This window comes from Bos grunniens, chromosome 9, assembly GCF_055505025.1.
Source record: "Bos grunniens cultivar Pamir isolate PY7600 chromosome 9, Bosgru_T2T1.0, whole genome shotgun sequence".
Classification (NCBI taxonomy): Eukaryota; Metazoa; Chordata; class Mammalia; order Artiodactyla; family Bovidae; genus Bos; species Bos grunniens.
In genome coordinates this window covers 87,997,141-88,015,527 of record NC_141173.1, presented here as the reverse complement: position 1 = coordinate 88,015,527, position 18,387 = coordinate 87,997,141, and the positions used below count along the sequence as shown (strand labels likewise).

Below are 18,387 nucleotides of genomic sequence, written 5' to 3'. Positions count from 1 at the left end.
CACATCTCTCACTTTAAATCCAAAGATAGAAATGGTTAAGCTTTTCAAGAAGGCACATCAAAGCCACGATCGGCCAGTAACTAGGCCTCTTGCCCCAAATAGTTAGTCAAGTTGTGAACGCAAAGCAAAGGAAATCAAAAGTGCTCCTCCAGTGAACTCACGAACGAGAAGAAAGCAAAACAACCTTACTGCTGATATGGAGAATGTTTCAGTGGTCTGGGTGAGAGACCACAAGAGCCACAACACTGCCTTAGGCCAAAGCCTAATCCAGAGCAAGGCCCTAGGCTTCAATTCTATGAAGGCTGAAAGAGGTGAGGAAGCTGCAGAAAAAAGTTGAAAGCCGGTAGAGGTGGTTCGGAGAAGGCAATGGCACCCCACTCCAGTACTCTTGCCTGGAAAATCCCATGCACGGAGGAGCCTGGTGGGCTGCCGTCCCTGGGGTCGCACAGAGTTGGACACGACTGAAGCGACTTAGCAGCAGCAGCAGTAGCAGCAGAGGTGGTTCATGAGGTTTAAGGAAAGAAGCCATCTTCCTAACATAGAGTGCAGAGTGGAAGAGCGAGGGTTGATGCAGAAGCTGCAGTAATTTATCCAGAAGATCTAATAAAATAATCTATGTTGATAGCTATCCTAAATTAGAGCTTTCCAGTGTAGAGAAAAGAGTGTTCTATTGGAAGAAGATGCCCCCGAGGACTTGCATAGCTAGCAAGAAGTCAGTTCCTGGCCTCAAAGACTCAAAGGATAGGCTGACTCTCTTGTTAGGGGCTAATGCAGCTGGTGACTTGAAGCTGAAGCTAAGCCTCACTTACCTTCTGAAAATCCTAGTGACTTTCAGAATTATGCTAAATCTGCTCTGCCTGTGCTCTGCAAATGGAACAACAAAGTCGAGATGACAGCATATCTGTTTACAACACTGATTACCAAAAATATTAAATCCACTGTTGAGACCTACTGCTCCCAAAAAAAGGATTCCTTTCAAAATATCACTGCTCATTGAGAAAGCACCCAAGGGCCCTGATGGACAAGTAATGAGATTCATGTTGTTTTCACACCTGCAAACACAGCATCCATTCTGTAGCCCATGGATCAAGGAGTAGTCATGATGTTCAAGTCACAGTATTTAGGAAATAGTTTCAGTAAGGCTATAGCCGCCACAAATAGTGATTCCTCTGATGGATCTGGGCAAAGTCAATTGAAAACTTTCTAGAGTGAATTCATGAAACATTTGTGATTCATGAGAAGAGGTTGAAATAACAACATTAATAGGAATTTAAAAGTTGATTTTAACCTTCTTAGATGACTTTGAGGGGTTCAAGATTTCACTGGAAGAAGTAGCTACAATGTGGTGGAAATAGCAAGAGAGCTAGAATTAGAAGTGGAGCCTAATGTGAACATGGGACTGATTGTTGCAATCTAATGGAGAAGACTCTTGAGAGTCCCTTAGACTGCAAGGAGATCCAACCAGTCCATTCTGAAGGACATCAGCCCTGGGTGTTCTTTGGAAGGACTGATGCTAAAGCTGAAACTCCAGTACTTTTGTGAAGAGTTGACTCATTGGAAAAGACTCTGATGCTGGGAGGGATTGGGGGCAGGAGGAGAAGGGGATGACAGAGGATGAGATGGCTGGATGGCATCACCGACTCGATGGACATGAGTTTGGGTGAACTCTGGAAGTTGGTGATGGACAGGGAGGCCTGGTGTGCTGCGATTCATGGGGTCACAAAGAGTCAGACACGACTGAGTGACTGAACTGAACTGAATGATAAAATTGGAATAAACGAGAGTTGACTCTAATGGATGAGCAAAAAAAGTGGTTTCTTGATATACAATCTACTCCTGGTGACGATTCTGTGAAGACTGTTGAAATGACAACAAAGGACTTAGAATATTAAGTTTAGAATAAATTTAGTTGCAAAGGCAGCAGGAGGGTTTGAGAGGATTAACTCCAATTTTGAAAGTTCTACTGTGGGTAAAACGCCGTCAAAGAGCATTCATGCGAAGAGAAATCTTCTGTGAAAGGAAGAGTCAAACAATGTGGCAAACTTCATTGTCTTATTTTCAGAAATTGCGCTACCCACCGCAACCCTCAGCAACCACCACCCTAATCAGTCAGCAGCCACAGACCTTGAGACAAGACCCTTCACCAGCAAAAAGATGATGACTCCCTGGAGGCTCAGATGATGCTCAACATATTTTAATTTAGAAACAAAGTGTTGTGTATTAAGGTCTGTACATTATTTATTTGCACATAAAGCTATTGCACCCTTAACAGAATTCCGTGTCAACATAACACTATATTGCAGTGGAAATGAAAAAGTTTGTGTGATTCCCTTTATTGTGAAATTCACTTTATCGCCCTGGTCTGGAACCCAGCCTGCAATGTCTCTGAGGTCTGCCTGTATTTACATGGCTTTTAGTCCACGTTTTCCAGCCTAGAACTAACACTGGGATGGCTGCATGGTAGGGTGAACATATGACCTAGTGTTGGGATATGGTGAAATATACATTTAAAAATCCAGAGAATTTAAAGATCACTCCACAACTGGACTGCATGTTTGTTTAGGAGTGATCTTTAAATTCTCTGTTTCCACAAGAAATAAAGCGTTATCATTGGTTTTATTTAGTCTCATAATGTGGAGGAATGGTGAAATACCATGACTTTTCTCCTGGATTAGAAAACAGGCATGAAGTACTTAACTCTTTTGCAATATTAATTTAAGGATCAGTATAAAGGGACGACCTGGTAGGCTGCAATCCATGGGGTCGCTAGGAGTCGGACACAATTTCGTGACTTCACTTTCACTTTTCACTTTCACGCATTGGAGAAGGAAGGGCAACCCACTCCAGTGTTCTTGCCTGGAGAATCCCAGGGACGGGGGAGCCTGGTGGGCTGCTGTCTATGGGGTCGCAGAGAGTCAGACATGACTGAGGCGACTTAGAAGCAGCAGCAGCAGCAGCATAAAGGGTTCCCAGGTGGCGCTAGTGGTAAAGAATTGGCCCGCCAACGCATGAGACACAGGAGACAAGGATTCGATCCCTGGGTCAGGAAGATCCCCTAGAGATGGAAATAAGGACCCACTCCAGTATTCTTGCTGTGAAATCTGATGGACAGAGGAGCCTGGTGGGCTACAGTCCATGGGGTCACAAAGAATCAAACATGACTCAGTGCCAATAGAGTAATAAATTATGAAGGGAATCAGTCAACGTAAAATTTTGTTCCATTGAAAATACACTGAAGTTGTTTCTCTGGACATAGAAAAAAATCCCTGAGTCCTGTAGTAACAGATGTATTTTTCCAGCAATATCATCATTTGTAAGAATAAGGTCACAATGCAGGGAAAAGTCTAATTTTCCAAAAATTAGAAGAAGACTGAAAGAGTTCTGTTTGTGAAGATCTCTTGTTCAAGTAGTCGAAAGTTTCAGTTCAGGGATTCCGTCACTCAGCACCAAGAGAAACTAGGTTTGAAAAAAATAAAGATGTTGAGGAGGATGCTCATCAGATTTGACAAGAGACTCGAGATGGTGCAGCCACTGTGTCATCATAACTGGTAGACAGACTTGAGACTCCTAAGGTCTGATCTCTTGGCTCTAAAGTGAACGCAGGAGAACAAAAGCAGCCAAGCAAAGATTCAGTCCTGAGGCCAACAGAGCACCTGTCAGGGGCTTCCTGGGAACACAGTCTCCTGCAGAAAAGAAACTGGTATTGGTCCAGGAAGCTGAGGAACTCCTGTCACTTTCCTGGGGCTGTCCTTCCCCAACCTCCCCTCCAGCCCCTCCCTCACTGAGGGGTTCCTATGTCCTCCACCCCCACCCCCACCCCAGGCCCAGCAGCTTCTAGACACCTCCTCCTTCCTTCCTGCATCACAGAGTCACCACAGGCCCTGACACCCTCTGCTTAGGCTCAGGACTGGAGCCAGTGAGGAATCAACCTGTTCCCTTTACTCAGGTCCAGATCCTCCCCGAGGTGGGCCTAAAGGACCAGGGAGCATGTCCTCGGAGGAGGGGTGTTGCTTCCTGACAGCCTTGGGGGGCTGCAGGCAAACCTCTTTCCTTCACTCCCCTCCAGCCTCTGAGCCAGCAGCACACACAGCTCTCAGGACCAGGGTCCCTACCCCCCATCTCTTCCTGGTCCCCCCAGCTGGGCGCCTCCACCCCAGCTCAAGCCCACCATCCCCAGGCACCTCTGCTCAAGGCAGAGCCTCTCAGTGATGGAGGCTCTGGGTACCCAGGAGGCTGGTGATGTGCAAGCCACAGGCTGAGTCACACCTGCTGCTGCTCTAGGAGCACAGCCCTGGCCTTACCTCTTTTCACAGTCTCTGCTGTGGGGCTCCTGCCTTGCCTGCTTGACCCAAGCTACTTCCTGTGAGAACGGGCCTTTGGAGTTGGGTCTGCAAAGGCCTTCCCACCCCTTCCTTGTGGGATGAGGGCCCGGCCCCTCTCATCTTGGCCCCTGGGTGGGTCCCCTCCCTGCTGACACATCATGTGGAGCCCCCATGCTGCTCTCAGCCCCCGTGAGTCCTGCCCTCGCCCTGAGTGCCTGCTGTTCTCACACCACCTACCGGGGCCCTGCCAGCCAGCAGTCTGTGCTCAGTCAGGGGACTTGGCTAAACCTTTTAAGCATCAATAGGCCCTCAGCCTTCCTGTGCCCCAGCCACCCCTCACTTCCCATTGTCATCTGACAGTGAGGAGCTATCAGAACTGAGGCCTGAGCTTGTCTGAGTTCTTGCTGTCAGGTTATATGAGGTCTCACTCACCTGGCTCATTTCCAGGATGAGGAGGTTCAGTGAAGGGCAGGGGTTGCATGGGATTCCCAAATCCAGGAGGAAGGGGTGGGAAGGTGTTTGCAGACCCTACTCCAAAGGCTTCTTCTAATATGCAGTGGCATATTAGAAGTGGGTCAAGCAGGCAAGCAGGAGCCCCACAGTAGAGACTGTGGGAAGGGGATAGGCCGGGCCTGTACTCCTGGAGCAGCAACAGTTGTGACTCAGCCTGTGGGATTCCCTTCCCTGTCCTCACACTAGGCCCTGTGCCCCCGCCTTCCCTCTGAATTCTGCCCTCAGTACCTCTTCTTGTAAAGGATCCAGGCTACGATGCCCTTTATGACAAAACTGACGAGAACCCCAGGGGCGATCCAGGTGACGTGACTGATGGGTGGGGCCGTGGGCTGCACTGTAGGTGGGACTGTGGTCGGTGATGCTGCAAGGAGAGTAAGAGTGAAGCCCTTGTCCAGACCCCAAACTTGGCAAATGCCTCCTCGCTCCCCTGACTCAGGTACTCCTATTATGCAGAAGTTTACACCCATCACATGGAGGCCCTTGAGATAGATCCCAGGCGAGACAGGGGGAAGAGAGGAGTCCACTCCTCATGGGGCTCTGACAGCTAATGGGGGAGCAGGGTTTCCAACACAGCCACTCAGTCCTACTGTGACATCAGAGATGGTGACCTGAGGATGGAATCCTCAGGAGCTGACAGCAGAGGTGGTATTGACAGATTTCCAGAAGAAGGATTGGTGACATTTGAAAGAAAATTCTGGAAAGAGGGTACAGTGAAAAATAAATCCTAGAAACCAAAAAGATGTCTACAGGTTTGGGATCAGCAAAAATCCATGTTCAGTTGTCCAAAGGCCTGTGCTGTGAGGAGAGCTGTCAGGAGGTAGAAGAAGGAGGATGACAGAGCATCCCGGATCATTGCTCTCCCAGGAACAACTCACCTCTGATGGATCACTTCCTCAAACACACACAGAGACACAAACACACACAGAGGGGTGGGTCCATGTCACCATGAGAGGAGTATCACTTTCTCTTCCTCTTCTCACTTACCCATGGTCTTCAATATTTCCTTCCATCGCACCATGAAATCCTGAAGCTAACCCCGACAGTCTCCCATGGAGACCTTCTTCAAGAAGTTGGTCACAGCTCTGTCATTCTCCCACTTCTCTTTCATCCATCTGCCTCCAGGGTGATCCACTCTCCAGTGTCCATTCTCCGAATCAAAGTGGAGGATCATTACTCCATTCAAGCCAAACTGCCAAGATCCACTGACGTGTCTGTCATCCTCACAGCGACATGTCATCCTGGCCTGCAGGGTGCGAGGGTCTGCCCCCACCATGGGAAAGAAAGAGCTCAGCCTCTGGGCTTGATAGATTCTCTGCCCCACCTGGGTCCACCTCCCTTGGCCCAGCTAATGTGGCCCTGTGCTCTCCCCAGAGGCCACTCCTTCCACTGGACTACTAGGGAAGGACCAGTATTCAATTATATTTTTTACTTATAAACAGTGAATGTAGCTAAGCCCCTAATCTGGCCCTCCTGTACTTGGACTTTCTAACTCACCTCTGGGCATGTGTTTCTCCAGTGTAAAGTCATGCATTTGGTCCTTGATCCAGTCCCTGATGTCTCTCAGTGTTTCGATCTGTGTTTCCCAGGCCTTTATGGTTTTCACTTCTTCTCCCAATACACTTGGGATTATGATCTTTGCATGACCACAATCATAGGAGAGAAAAACCTTTCCGTCCACCTGGCTTTGAATCTCACACCATGGATGTCCAGGTCTGGACTGAGGATCAACGGTGAAGTCAAAGGAAAGAGTGAGCATCTGTGAAAGCAAACCGCAGTGAGGGTGAGGTTGGAAGAAGACCCATAGCCCTCCACCCCAGTTCTGTGAGAGCACAGTAGGACTGCAGGTCTAGGCTGACAGAGCAGGATGGCCCGGCCTGCCCTCCCCAGCCCCTCATCCGGTACGACTGAGGAAGACGAAAAGCCTCAGTCAGGCAAGAAACACCACAACCCTGGATATGCCCCATTTCCACTCTGCTCACAAGCTCCGCACGTGGCACTAACCAACACATGCTTTTCCCAGGGATGGGCCAGGCTGGTTCAGAAGGAAAGGCCTAAACCCAGAGGACTGTCAGCTTCTCTCTGAGTGTCCTGTGAGAGATGCAGAGGATGAGGGGGCTGTTCCTGAGGAAGCGGATCACAGTCAGTGAGGCTGGGGTTGGGAAGGATGAGCTCAGAACCCAGAGCTGGGGAAGGGAGAGTTTATAATCACGGGTCACTGGGCTTAGCAAGGCTGGGGAGACATGGTAATCTCCCGCTAGGACAGGTCTTGGAATCCTGGAGAAAGGCCTGGCCCATCGGGCATGAAAGAGAAAATCCAGAACTTCCGAGGCAGGTGGTAGAGGAGGCGATCCAAGGCTCAGAGAAGTGAATCTGCCAGGGTGGACACGGTATGAAAGGGCAGGAGAGTGTGCAATCCACCAGCTCCATGGGAAAGCCTGATGGACTCTATGGAGCTCGAGAGGAAAGCGCAGATGAGAAGCATCTCCAACAGCTCAAGGTTGACTTTTGCAGAAGGTCAGGGATGGTGGTAGGAGACCGTGCTCCTGTGGGCTTCTACCAGGAACAGGGATGCAAGTTGTAGAAAAATCAGATTCCAAGTAGGGGTGCTCTAGGGCCGCAGAAAAGTAGGTGCAGTGGTCAAAGTGATTAGGGAGTCTCAATGCCAGCCAGGGCCTGACTGCAGAGAATATGATACTGGCTCATAGAACAGGGCGATCCTAAAGGCAAACAGATGGGCAGGAACCCAGATACAAACTGTACCATAGAAAGAATTAAAGAAAGACAGAACACAAAGCTGGATGATCAGGAAGCCAAAGGCAGCCATTCCTACCAAACACCTGATCCAGGCCCATTTTCCGGATCTGAGCCACTTCTCAGAAGGTGTCACCAGAGAAAGAAGCCATGTTCTAAAGAGGAGGGTCCTTTCATCACATCTAGTGCAAAAGTCCTTCCATTCTTTCCCAAAGAGCCACACGGTTATTTACTGGGGTAAGTGAACCTGCAGAAGCAGAAACTACTCTCACATTCACATTGCACCTAGTGTGTTTCTAATATCAGGCACAGGAATCATAGCATCATCATGGTCCCCTAATTGTTGAAGCCATGCTTGGAGTACCAGGCCATCAGTGGACAGCAGTCCCAGGTTCTGCTTACAGTGGTTATCACTGGGTCCACAGACCACACAGCGGTCATTTCACATGCCCTGGCCTTGTGATAGGCATGGAGACCTGAGTAGCTAGTAGATTATCATGGGGTGAAGACTACTGTAGTAGTCAATTCCAGATTCAAACTTCAGACCCTACTTCCCCATCCCCAATAGTATGTGTGTACAACATCCTGGAGGAAATACAGAGACAGGTACCAATCTACAACCTCTCGAGGGCTGCAGGGGTGTGGTTCCTATCCTATCTCCACTTAATACCACTGTGGCCTTAGGTTTCCTGTAATGGTACAGAAGAAATACTTGAGGCTTTGCGGACCCTAGGTCTCTGCTGCAACCTGCTGTCCCAGCACAAAAGCAGTCACAATAGGTGAATGATGGGCATGGCTGGAGCTGCTTCTTGGGCAGATGACCCAGCAGAACTGGTGACATCAGAGGTATCTGTGGCCAGAAAGGTGCTACGTGCCATTTTCTATGTGAAGGCTCACAAAACAGACCCCGAGTGTCCTGAAGCTAGGCCATGCCACTTGCAGTGGGGAAAGTCACACCATTTAAACGTGGCTCCTGGTGTGGTCCTGGGGCCTGGCAGAGATGAGGCCTCTGGTCAGGGACTGGGGTTGCCCATCGTGATGTGTGCTCATCAACCCCTAGTCATTAGTTCAGCTAGGCCAGCCGTCATAGGATAGAAGTGGTTATGTGTTTTGGCATAAGCAGGGCCACAAGGAATAAACAAGACCCACATCTCTGGCCTAGATGTGACCCCAGAGTTGTTATATGGCCACTATCCTCTGCTCACACCCGTGGATTCCTATATGGCACTTTGGACCAAAGTAGCTACTCTGTAATAAAGGAGTGGGGGCATTACCCCATAACTGCTGGATGGTTTTTATTTATCTAAGAAAAAGTACTGCATGTTGAAGATAAATCATTCTCAACACTAGTGAAAGAAAGCAAAACTTTAAAGGTGAATCAACTGCATTACCTTGTAGAAGTTAAGAAAATAAAAAGCAGTTGGTGGTAAGATTGTTAGTTCAAATATGTGTGTTTAAACAATTTTTAAAACTATTTTGTAAAAATATACCTATACCTCAAAGGCTGCTGCTAAGTTGCTTCAGTCGTGTCCGACTCTGTGCGACCCCATAGACAGCAGCCCATCAGGCTCCACCATCCCTGGGATTCTCCAGGCAAGAACACTGGAGTGGGTTGCCATTTCCTTCTTCAATGCATGAAAGTGAAAAGTGAAAGTGAAGTCGCTCAGTCGTGTCCGACTCTTTAGCGACCCCATGGACTGCAGCCTACCAGGCTCCTCCATCCATGGGATTTTCCAGGCAAGAGTACTGGAGTGGGATGCCATTGCCTTCTCCGACCTCAAAGGCAACTATGTGTAAAATATTTACACAAACATTTTCAGTTCAAGCTAATAAAACTGCTATTGAGAAAGTATTCCACATCATTAAGTCTGTCTTCAAAGTTCAGATGCTAAAGCATTCCTAAGGCACGTGTTCTGGAAGACAAACGTGCTTCTGTGATGCTGGGTGATGTATGTGACTGGCTGGCTCCAAATGGGCCTCGAAAGGCACCTTCCTCCTGATGCTGGGGGACTGTGAGAGGAGAGTCAGACACAGGCCCCCAGGGCTTCATGCAGCTCTGTGAGACACTGGGCCAGCTGCTGGAACTCCACCTCTCCTCTGGATCGAAGGCCCAGCACAAGCCAATACAGCAAATAGTTCATCAGGACAGTTGATAATCTGGGCTATTTGGTAACCCTCTTTCAGGTACTGGGCCACATCCAATGGGTAGATGTTCACTTAGGGCGTTTGGCCAGAGTCATAAACACGTGGGCTCTTTTAGTAGCAGCATGCTGACTTCTTAGTTGTGGCATGCAGGATCCAGTTCCCCCACCAGGGATCGAACCCAGGCCCCTGCACTGGGAGTGTGGAGTCTTAGCCACTGGATCACCAGGGAAGGATGGAGAACTCATTTTTAACCAGACTCTCAAAAGCCATCCATCGATCCCGTGATTTTGTTGTTCCCCAGACAGTGAGAGTCCATGGGAACAAGACTTGGAGAGGGATTGGCTTTGCTCTTAACTTGAAGTTGTCATCAATGACAGAGATCCTAGCTGCCAGGTCTTTGTGGATGACTTCTCTTCTGACCAGGTAGCTCATTCCACAGGCAATCTGAGCAGCCATGTGAACTAGGTTTTGTTGAGAAGCTGCCTGCAGACTATTGGCCTCTACATATTTGCACTGTCATAAAAACAATTTAAGATACCCCCAGTTCATGTAAGGCAATCCACCATGGGCTTTTCCCCTTCTTCTATTCACATGTGGCTAATAGGAAGATTTCTGTGATGAAGATATCATAGTTCACAACTTTCAGGGAGCATCGCTGTCAGCTGAATTTCACAAGCTGGATCTCTAACTGTTTTTACAAATGCTTGTTGGTCTTTATCTGGATCTTTTTCATCTACATAAACCCCATGGATACTACACCAAAAGGTACCTTCTTAGAGTACATCTTTTGAGTTCCTCTCCCTGGATAGATATTTTGAAATCATTCACCTAAGCTCTGGCCTCCAAAAGAGCGACACTTCTCAAGTCGAACGCCTCTAGCCACAAGGTTGGATAACGGGAGATGGGAGTTGCATTGTTGGGTGTGTTGCCTCTCACATACTGAGACATCTGGGAACGACTGGGACTGAGACAGCCCTTGAGAACTACTGCTGGTGCTGATGCTATCTTCAAGTTCAATCCTTTTCACACTATGAACATGCAAAACAGCTAATACTAGTACTACAAGAAATATAACTGGACAGCAAATCTCTAGGCTGATATAAAACACACGTGTAGACATGGCTGGAGCTGCATGTACAGGATCATAAATGGGCTCCTCCACTGGTCGTTTTGTCCAAGGCTGAAGTTTTCCTTCCTTGATTTCTGGATGGCAACTTTTCCTTCGTTTCAACTCTAAGATGTGAAGCTTTTTGAAGTTACTGTCAAGTTGAGGTGCATTTAGTGTCGTAACTTCAGAATCTACTTTGCCAGGACAGGACAGCTCGAGCCCAAACACTGATACAGTGCATGGGAGTTCTGGGGCTAAGGGGAGCCAGGGAGGCAGGCAGCCTAGCGGACCCGAGCGGTACTGGCGGCGGCCTGCCAGATCCCCATCCCAGGGAGACCACCCTGCACATCCATCCTGCTGTGAGTGCCTGCCTCTACCACCCAGGAGAAGCCAGGCCACCTGATGCTGCCCACCTGGCCCGAGGCCTTGAAAGGTGAATAGCTCCTACCCCGGCCACCCTGCTGGTGTTAACTGATCCATGATAAAGAGCGCTGGTCCTTCAAGGGCCTAGAGCAATAGAGAAGGGACCTATTCCCTTCAGCAGTAGTAAGAAGGGACCAGAGAGCAGTAGGGAAGGGACCTACTTCTCTTCAGCAGTAGTAAGAATGTTCCAGAGAGCTGTAGGGAAGGGACCTACTTCCCTAAGTAGTAAGACGGGACCAGAGAGCAGTGGGAAGGGACCTGCTGGTCCGTCAAGGGCGGAGAGCTGTAGGGAAGGGACCTATTTCCCTTCAGAAGGAGTAAGAAGGGACCAGAGGCAGTAGGGAAGGGACCTACTTCAGTTCATCAGTAGTACAAAGGGACCAGAAGGGGCTCTATGCACAGATCAAGTACTGAGTTCAGTTGCTCAGTCGTGTCTGACTCTTTGTGACTCCATGAACCGCAGCACACCAGGCCTCCCTGTCCATCACCAACTCCCAGAGTCCACCCAAACCATGTCCAATGTGTCGGTGATGCATCCAACCATATCATCCTCTGTCGTCCCCTTCTCCTCCTGCCCTCAATCTTTCTCAGCATCAGGGTCTTCTCAAATGATTCGGCTCTTCACATCAGGTGGCCAAAATATTGGAGTTTCAGCTTCAACATCAGTCCTTCCAATGAACACCCAGGACTGAACTCCTTTAGGATGGACTGGTTGGATCTCCCTGCAGTCCAAGGGACTCTCAACAGTCTTCTCCAACACCACTGTTCAAAAGCATCAATTCTTCGGCACTCAGCTTTCTTTATAGTCCAACTCTCACATCCATACGTGACTACTGGAAAAGCCATAGCCTTGAGTAGACGGACCTTTGTTGACAAAGTAATGTCTCTGCTTTTTAATATGTTGTCTCAGTTGGTCATAACTTTTCTTCCAAGGAGTAAGCATCTTTTAATTTCATGGCTGCAATCACCATCTGCAGTGATTTTGGAGCCCCCCCAAAAATAAAGTCAGCCACTGTTTCCACTGTTTCCCCATCTATTTGCCATGAAGCGATGGGACCAGATGCCATGATCTTCGTTTTCTGAATGTTCAGCTTTAAGCCAACTTTATCACTCTCCTCTTTCACTTTCATCAAGAGGCTCTTTAGTTCTTCTTCACTGTCTGCCATAAGGGCAGTGTCATCTGCATATCTGAGGTTATGATATTTCTCCCCGCAATCTTGATTCCAGCTTGTGCTTCTTCCAGCCAAGTGTTTCTCATGATACATATGTATGTATGTATATGTATCATGTATATGTATCATGATACATATACATGATACATATACATATATATATGTATATACATACATACATACTCTGCATATAAGTTAAATAAGCAGGGTGACAAATTACAGCCTTGACAGCCTCCTTTTCCTTTTTGGAACCAGTCTGTTGTTCCATGTCCAGTTCTAACTGTTGCTTCCTGACCTGCATACAGGTTTCTCAAGAGGCAGGTCAAGTGGTCTGGTATTCCCATCTCTTTCAGAATTTTCCACAGTTGATTGTGATCCACACAGTGTAAGGCTTTGGCATAGTCAATAAAGCAGAAATTGATGTTTTTCTGAAACTCTCTTGCTTTTAGGATGATGCAGCGGATGTTGGCAATTTGATCTCTGGTTCCTCTGCCTTTTCTAAAACCAGCTTGAACATCTGGAAGTTCAAGGTTCAGTATTGCTGCAGCCTGGCGCAGGAGGCGGCTGCTGCGACGGCGCAGAAGGGCAGATCATGGGCTTGCGGTTTTCAGGGCGGCTCTGGGTCCCTTTCCCGGGCTCCAGGACTCCCACTTCCCAGGGCCGGGCTGAGCCCTGGCGGGCCTCAACAGCATTTCCTGTACGTTCTGGCCCCCTTTTCTCCCAAAGTCCCCGCATTACTGCTTCACCAAGGCACCCCTGTTCTAGCCCGGAGAGCCCGCAAGTAGCCCAGGGGAGCCTCCGAGGTGTAAAGGACCCAGAGGAGGGAAAAGAGGAGAGGGCGGCGGCGCCACCCCGGAAGAAGTTTCGCGAACCCGTGCGCACCCAACTTCCCCGCGCCGCGCCCCCACTTCCCGCGCAGGTTCATCCCGGAACTCACCGCCGCGCGTCCCGCTGAACCAGACAATGAGAAGCAAGTCCAGGAAGCCAAGACGGGTCTCAGGGCCACCTATCTCTCCCTTTGCCATCTGTATCTCCATTTTGCAGGAGTGGAGGATGGCAGGTCAGAGGAGCGGATCCTCTCTGGGGCGCTGCCGGCGTTGCTCCGCCCGGGCGCCCCGCCCCAGGGCCAGGCCGGTGAAGTCATTAACCTGCAGTTTCCCCAGACTGCTAGCTCGCGACCAGGATGTTGCCACTTCCTCCTCTTCCCACTTGTTTGAGCGTTTCGTGGTCTGATAGCCAGAATATTCCTAGTTAGATCATTTTGTCATTTTGGTCTCCCTAATTAATAGAAATTGATCAGAGGTCGTCAGGGAAGAATTTCTGGCAAGAAGGTATTGGAGGGGAGAGCTCAGGGCTTCATACTTCCCCATCTTGAGCTTGCCTTGAATGATCACTGACCTGTTCGTTGTATTGAGTTTCCTTAGGGTTTTCCATACCATCTTATGAAAACTTGAAGAAACTTTTCTGCCAACCCAGTTATTGTTTCCGGTGCCAGTTCAGGTGGCAAACTTAATTGATAAACGTCCTCTGTGTCCTGACCGTTCCACTGACCTGCCCTTCTCTCACCCTCTCCCTCTCCTCCAGCTTCCTGAGTCCCATAGACACAGCAGTATTGAAATTAGGTCAGTTCATCACTCTGCAAGTAGCTTCGGTCCCATTTGTTTATTTTTCCTTCAAAATTTCAATGCCAATGCATTTTGAAGAAGGATTCTGTGTAATTCTACAGGTTGTTTGCCCCTCCTTTTTTTTTTTTTTGTATAATTGTATAACTTTGGAAATTACAGAAGTTATAATGATCCAGTATTATTTGTCATTCAAAAAAAACAACAACAAAAAAACTAACTTTCTCTTCCTCCCAGCAACCATCTAAGGGGAATTAAAGTTCCTGACAGAAGGCCCGTTCACAATGGCTTCTACTCTGGTAGGAACAGAAAACAAAAAGATGAGGAAAAGCAATAAAGAAATGGGTCCTCATCAAACTTACATACTTTTGCACAGCAAAGGAAACCATAAAACAAAAAAGGCTAACTACAGACTGGGAGAAAAGACTTGCAAATGATGCAGCTGACAAGGGCTTAATTTCCAAAATATACAAAAAACTGTTACAACTCAGTAATAAAAACGGGGAACCCAATTAAAGAATGGACAGAAGATCTAAATAGACATTTCTCCAAAGAAGGCATACACAAGGCCAATAGGCATGTGAAAAGATGCTCAATATCAATATTTATTATTTTTAATTAATTTAAATTTTTATTTTATATTGATTGGAGTATATAGTTGATTAAAAATGTGTGTTAGTTTCAGGTGTATAGCAAAGTGATTCAATTAAACATATACATGTATCTATTTTTTTACAAATTCTCTTCCCATTTATGTTATTATAGAATATTGAGCACAGTTCCCTATGCCACACAGTAAGTACTTGTTGGTGATCTATTTTAAGTATAGTAGTGTGCATATGTCAATCCTAAACTCCCAGTTTCTCTCTCTCCATCACCTATCACCTCTGGATATATGCCCAGGAGTGGGATTGCTGTATCATATGGTAGCTCTGAACCTGCCTGCAATGCAGGAGACCTGGGTTTAATCCCTGGGTCAGGTCCTGACCCAGACAGTAGGAGCCATTTGGCTTTTTAACAAGTAGGATAGGCGTGTTATAAGGAGAGTGAGTAGGGCACAAGAGACCCTGACGCAGCAGCTTAGAGATGTTGGGTTTTAATCCCTGTTGATGTATTTGGGAAATAGGATATTGAGGTTGATTGGGAAACTTTGTTGGATCTTTTAGACAAATATAAATGGGAGTATGGTGGGAGTATCCCAGACTATAGGGTTTACAGACGAGGAGGGTAATGGGGGAGGTGAAGAAATAGTAGGTTCGAGAAGGAGTAGCCAGGCCAGGTCAGGAGAAAGATTTGGAACAGTGAGGAAAGCCTAGAATTTGGAGAGTAGATCTCTTCCAAGGATTGGAGTGGGGCATTTTGGGAGTACGAGGAAAGAATGAGAGAAAGCGATATTTTGAAGTGTGCAAGGCAGAGGCTTGGTAATCTGTGGTGTAGGCGCTAAACCGTCAACCCCACGACAGAGATCTGAAAGACTTTAGTTTTTCTGGAATAAGCAGGCGTGGCAGAACAGGTGGCCCCTGTGTTGATAAGAAAAGAGATGGGCTTCCCTGCCACTGTGAGATACCCTGGACTCCATAAAGGTGATGAGAGTTGGGGCCTGGGGCTCTGGGCACCTTCAGTCTTCAGCGGCCAGTTCGAGGAGCCTGGGCAGAGCTGGGTCTGAGGACTCCTGCTTGGGACCGGGAGGAGATGTCCGGATCCCTAGAGAGGGATTAGGGCAGTCCACCTTCCAATGTCCCTTTATGCCACAATTAGGACATGGACCCGGAGGGGGCCTGGGCTTTGGGCATGAGAGTGCCCTTCTTTACCGCACTTGTAACAGGGCCTAGATGATTTCTTTTCTCTGTCAGAGGATTAAGGTTTGGAGCTGTGTAGAGCAGAGGTTCAGAGATGATATTTAGCCTGATCTCTTTGAGCGTTACTAGTTTTGCCTGTTCTTCCCACTTATTGAAAAATTTTAAAGCCAAATTTAAAAGATCTCGTTGAGAGGTTTGAGGGCCTTCCTCTCTGCCTTTTTTTAGCTTTTTTTGAATGTCTGGGGACGATTGGGAAATAAAGTGGGTATTCAGGACAATAGTACCTTCTTTTGAAGTTGGATCTAATTTTGTATATTTTTGTGGGGACAGAATTCTAGCTAGGTTAACAGAACAATGCCTTCTGTTAACCTAGCTAGAATTTGTGCTGCATTTTCATCTGGTCTTTGAGTTATTTCTCTGAGTGTATCAAAGTTAACAGCCTTATGTCCTGCTTTTTGGAGGGCTGTAGTAAGGCAAGTCACCATGTGATTATGGGCTATTTACCCCAGATGCCCTGCCTGGTAGGCCCAATCAGGGTTGTCCCTGGGAATGGCAGCTAGGTCTACAGGTTTAGTACCATCAGTTTGACGTATTTCATGGGCATGAGCCTGAGAAGCTTGACAGACTTGTTCTTTCTCTTCTAGGAGGAGGGTAGAAGACAGTCTAGTGTAAACATCATGCCAGGTCAAGTCATAAGACTGGGTGAGGTATTTAAATTATTTTAAATAAAAGTGTCCCTTGAGAGTCCCTTGGACAGCAAGGAGATCTAACCGGTCCATCCTAAAGGAAATCAATCCTGAGCATTCACTGGAAGGACTGACGCTGAAGCTGAAACTCCAATACTTTGGCCACCTAAACAGAAGAACTGACTCATTGGAAAAGACCTTGATGCTGGGAAAGATTGAAGGCAGGAGGAGAAGGGGATGCCAGAGGATGAGATGGTTGGATAGCATCACTGACTCGATGGACATGCATCTGAGTAAGCTCCAGGAGTTGGTGATGAAGAGGGAAGCCCAGCGTGCTGCAGTCCGTGGGGTCTCAAAGAGTCAGACATGACTGAGCGACTAAACTGAACTGAAACAAGTGCCAGGGTCAGAGGAAAAAGAGCCAAGACGTTTCTTGATTTGAGATAAATCGGAGAGGGAGAATGAGATGTGTACCCGAACAATGCCTTCTGTACCAGCCACCTCTACTAAGGGAAGGAGGGGAGCAGGAGGGATTCAGGGTCCTGTTTCTTTAAGGCCCTTTGCAGCCAGGTGTGAGGAGGGGATTTAGGGAGGTCAGGATGGGACTTGAGACTCTGGTAGCAGGGATGGATCAAAGCCCCAGAGCCCCTTCCAAACAGCCCTGGAGGGAGGGTGAGAAGTGGTGGCAGCCTGCACCTGAGAGCAAGAGGAGAGGGGGAACCTAAGGTGGAGGTTGGGGAACCGGGTCTGCTACGGTGGGATTAGAGGCGATTGGAGGTGCACTGTGGTCAGAAGGGTCAAAAGAAGAGGAGGAAAAATCCGAACAGGGATCAGGAGATATAGCATTGGGGGGATGTGACCCAGGATGGGCTAAAAGTATTTGAGAAGTAGAACAGGAAGTACAGAGAGAGGGCCAAGTGTGGAAAGCGAGGAAAGCCTGAACATAAGGAATCTCTGACCATTGCGGCGGCCGAAGTTATAGAGGTCCCGTAAAGTACTGGAATGGAGAGTTCCGTTTTCTGGCCACTGGAACCTAATATCCAGTCGAGACTGTGGCCAGACAGTGTTAGAGTGATAAGTGAGCCATGTTGGCCTTATCTCTCCTTGGAAACCCAAGGTTTTTAGGTTTCGGAGAAGGCAGCCTAAAGGGGTAGATTTTGTAGGTTGGGACTGAGAATTTCCCATTATAGACAAATGCGGAGGGAGGGCAAACTAGGGTGAGAGAAAAATGAGGAGAAAGGTCTCACAGAAAAGGCGTACCCACTCTCACAGGCTTTTCAGACAGCCAGACAGCAGCAGGGTCTACCTTGAAATCAGTTCACTTCAGTCACTCAGTCGTATCCGACTCTTTGCGACCCCATAGACTGCAGCGCGCCAGGCCTCCCTGTCCATCACCAACTCCCAGAGTTTACTCAAACTCATGTCCATCAAATCCGTGATGCCATCCAACCACCTCCTCCTCTGTCATCCCCTTCTCCTCCTGCCTTTAATCTTTCCCAGCATCAGGGTATTTTCAAATGAGTCAGTTCTTCACATCAGATGGCCAAATGATTGGAGTTTCAGCTTCAGCATCAGTTCTTCCAAGGAATATTCAGGATTGATTTCCTTTAGGATGGACCAGTTAGATCTCCTTGCTGTCCAAGGGACTCTCAAGAGTCTTCTCCAACACCACACGACAGTTCAAAAGCGCCAATTCTTTGGTACTCAGCTATTTTATTTTTTTGAAATGGGCATCCCCTATTTCAAAGTGAGACCAGGGCCCAAGGGCTGAGGGGATCCTTTGCCTAGCTCTAGGGCTTCAAAAACCAGACCAGAGAAAGAGGATCCCAGAGAGCAGGAATTCACT

At 47.9% G+C, this 18,387-nt stretch overlaps 2 pseudogenes across 2 annotated transcripts; both read right to left on the bottom strand.

Moving 5' to 3' along the window:
• Window positions 1-3,162: 3,162 nt before the first annotated feature.
• Window positions 3,163-18,029, bottom strand: LOC147366314 (UL16-binding protein 3-like; annotated as a pseudogene). Its single transcript, XR_015133307.1, has 6 exons — window positions 13,378-18,029; window positions 7,076-7,089; window positions 6,330-6,591; window positions 5,820-6,095; window positions 5,064-5,196; window positions 3,163-3,683 (listed from the first exon to the last, which is right to left on the bottom strand). The product of XR_015133307.1 is annotated as a UL16-binding protein 3-like (transcript).
• LOC147366315 (inactive tyrosine-protein kinase RYK pseudogene) lies at window positions 6,602-13,359 on the bottom strand (annotated as a pseudogene). The gene is made up of 2 exons (XR_015132553.1): window positions 13,189-13,359; window positions 6,602-11,283 (listed from the first exon to the last, which is right to left on the bottom strand). The product of XR_015132553.1 is annotated as an inactive tyrosine-protein kinase RYK pseudogene (transcript).
• Window positions 18,030-18,387: the final 358 nt, after the last annotated feature.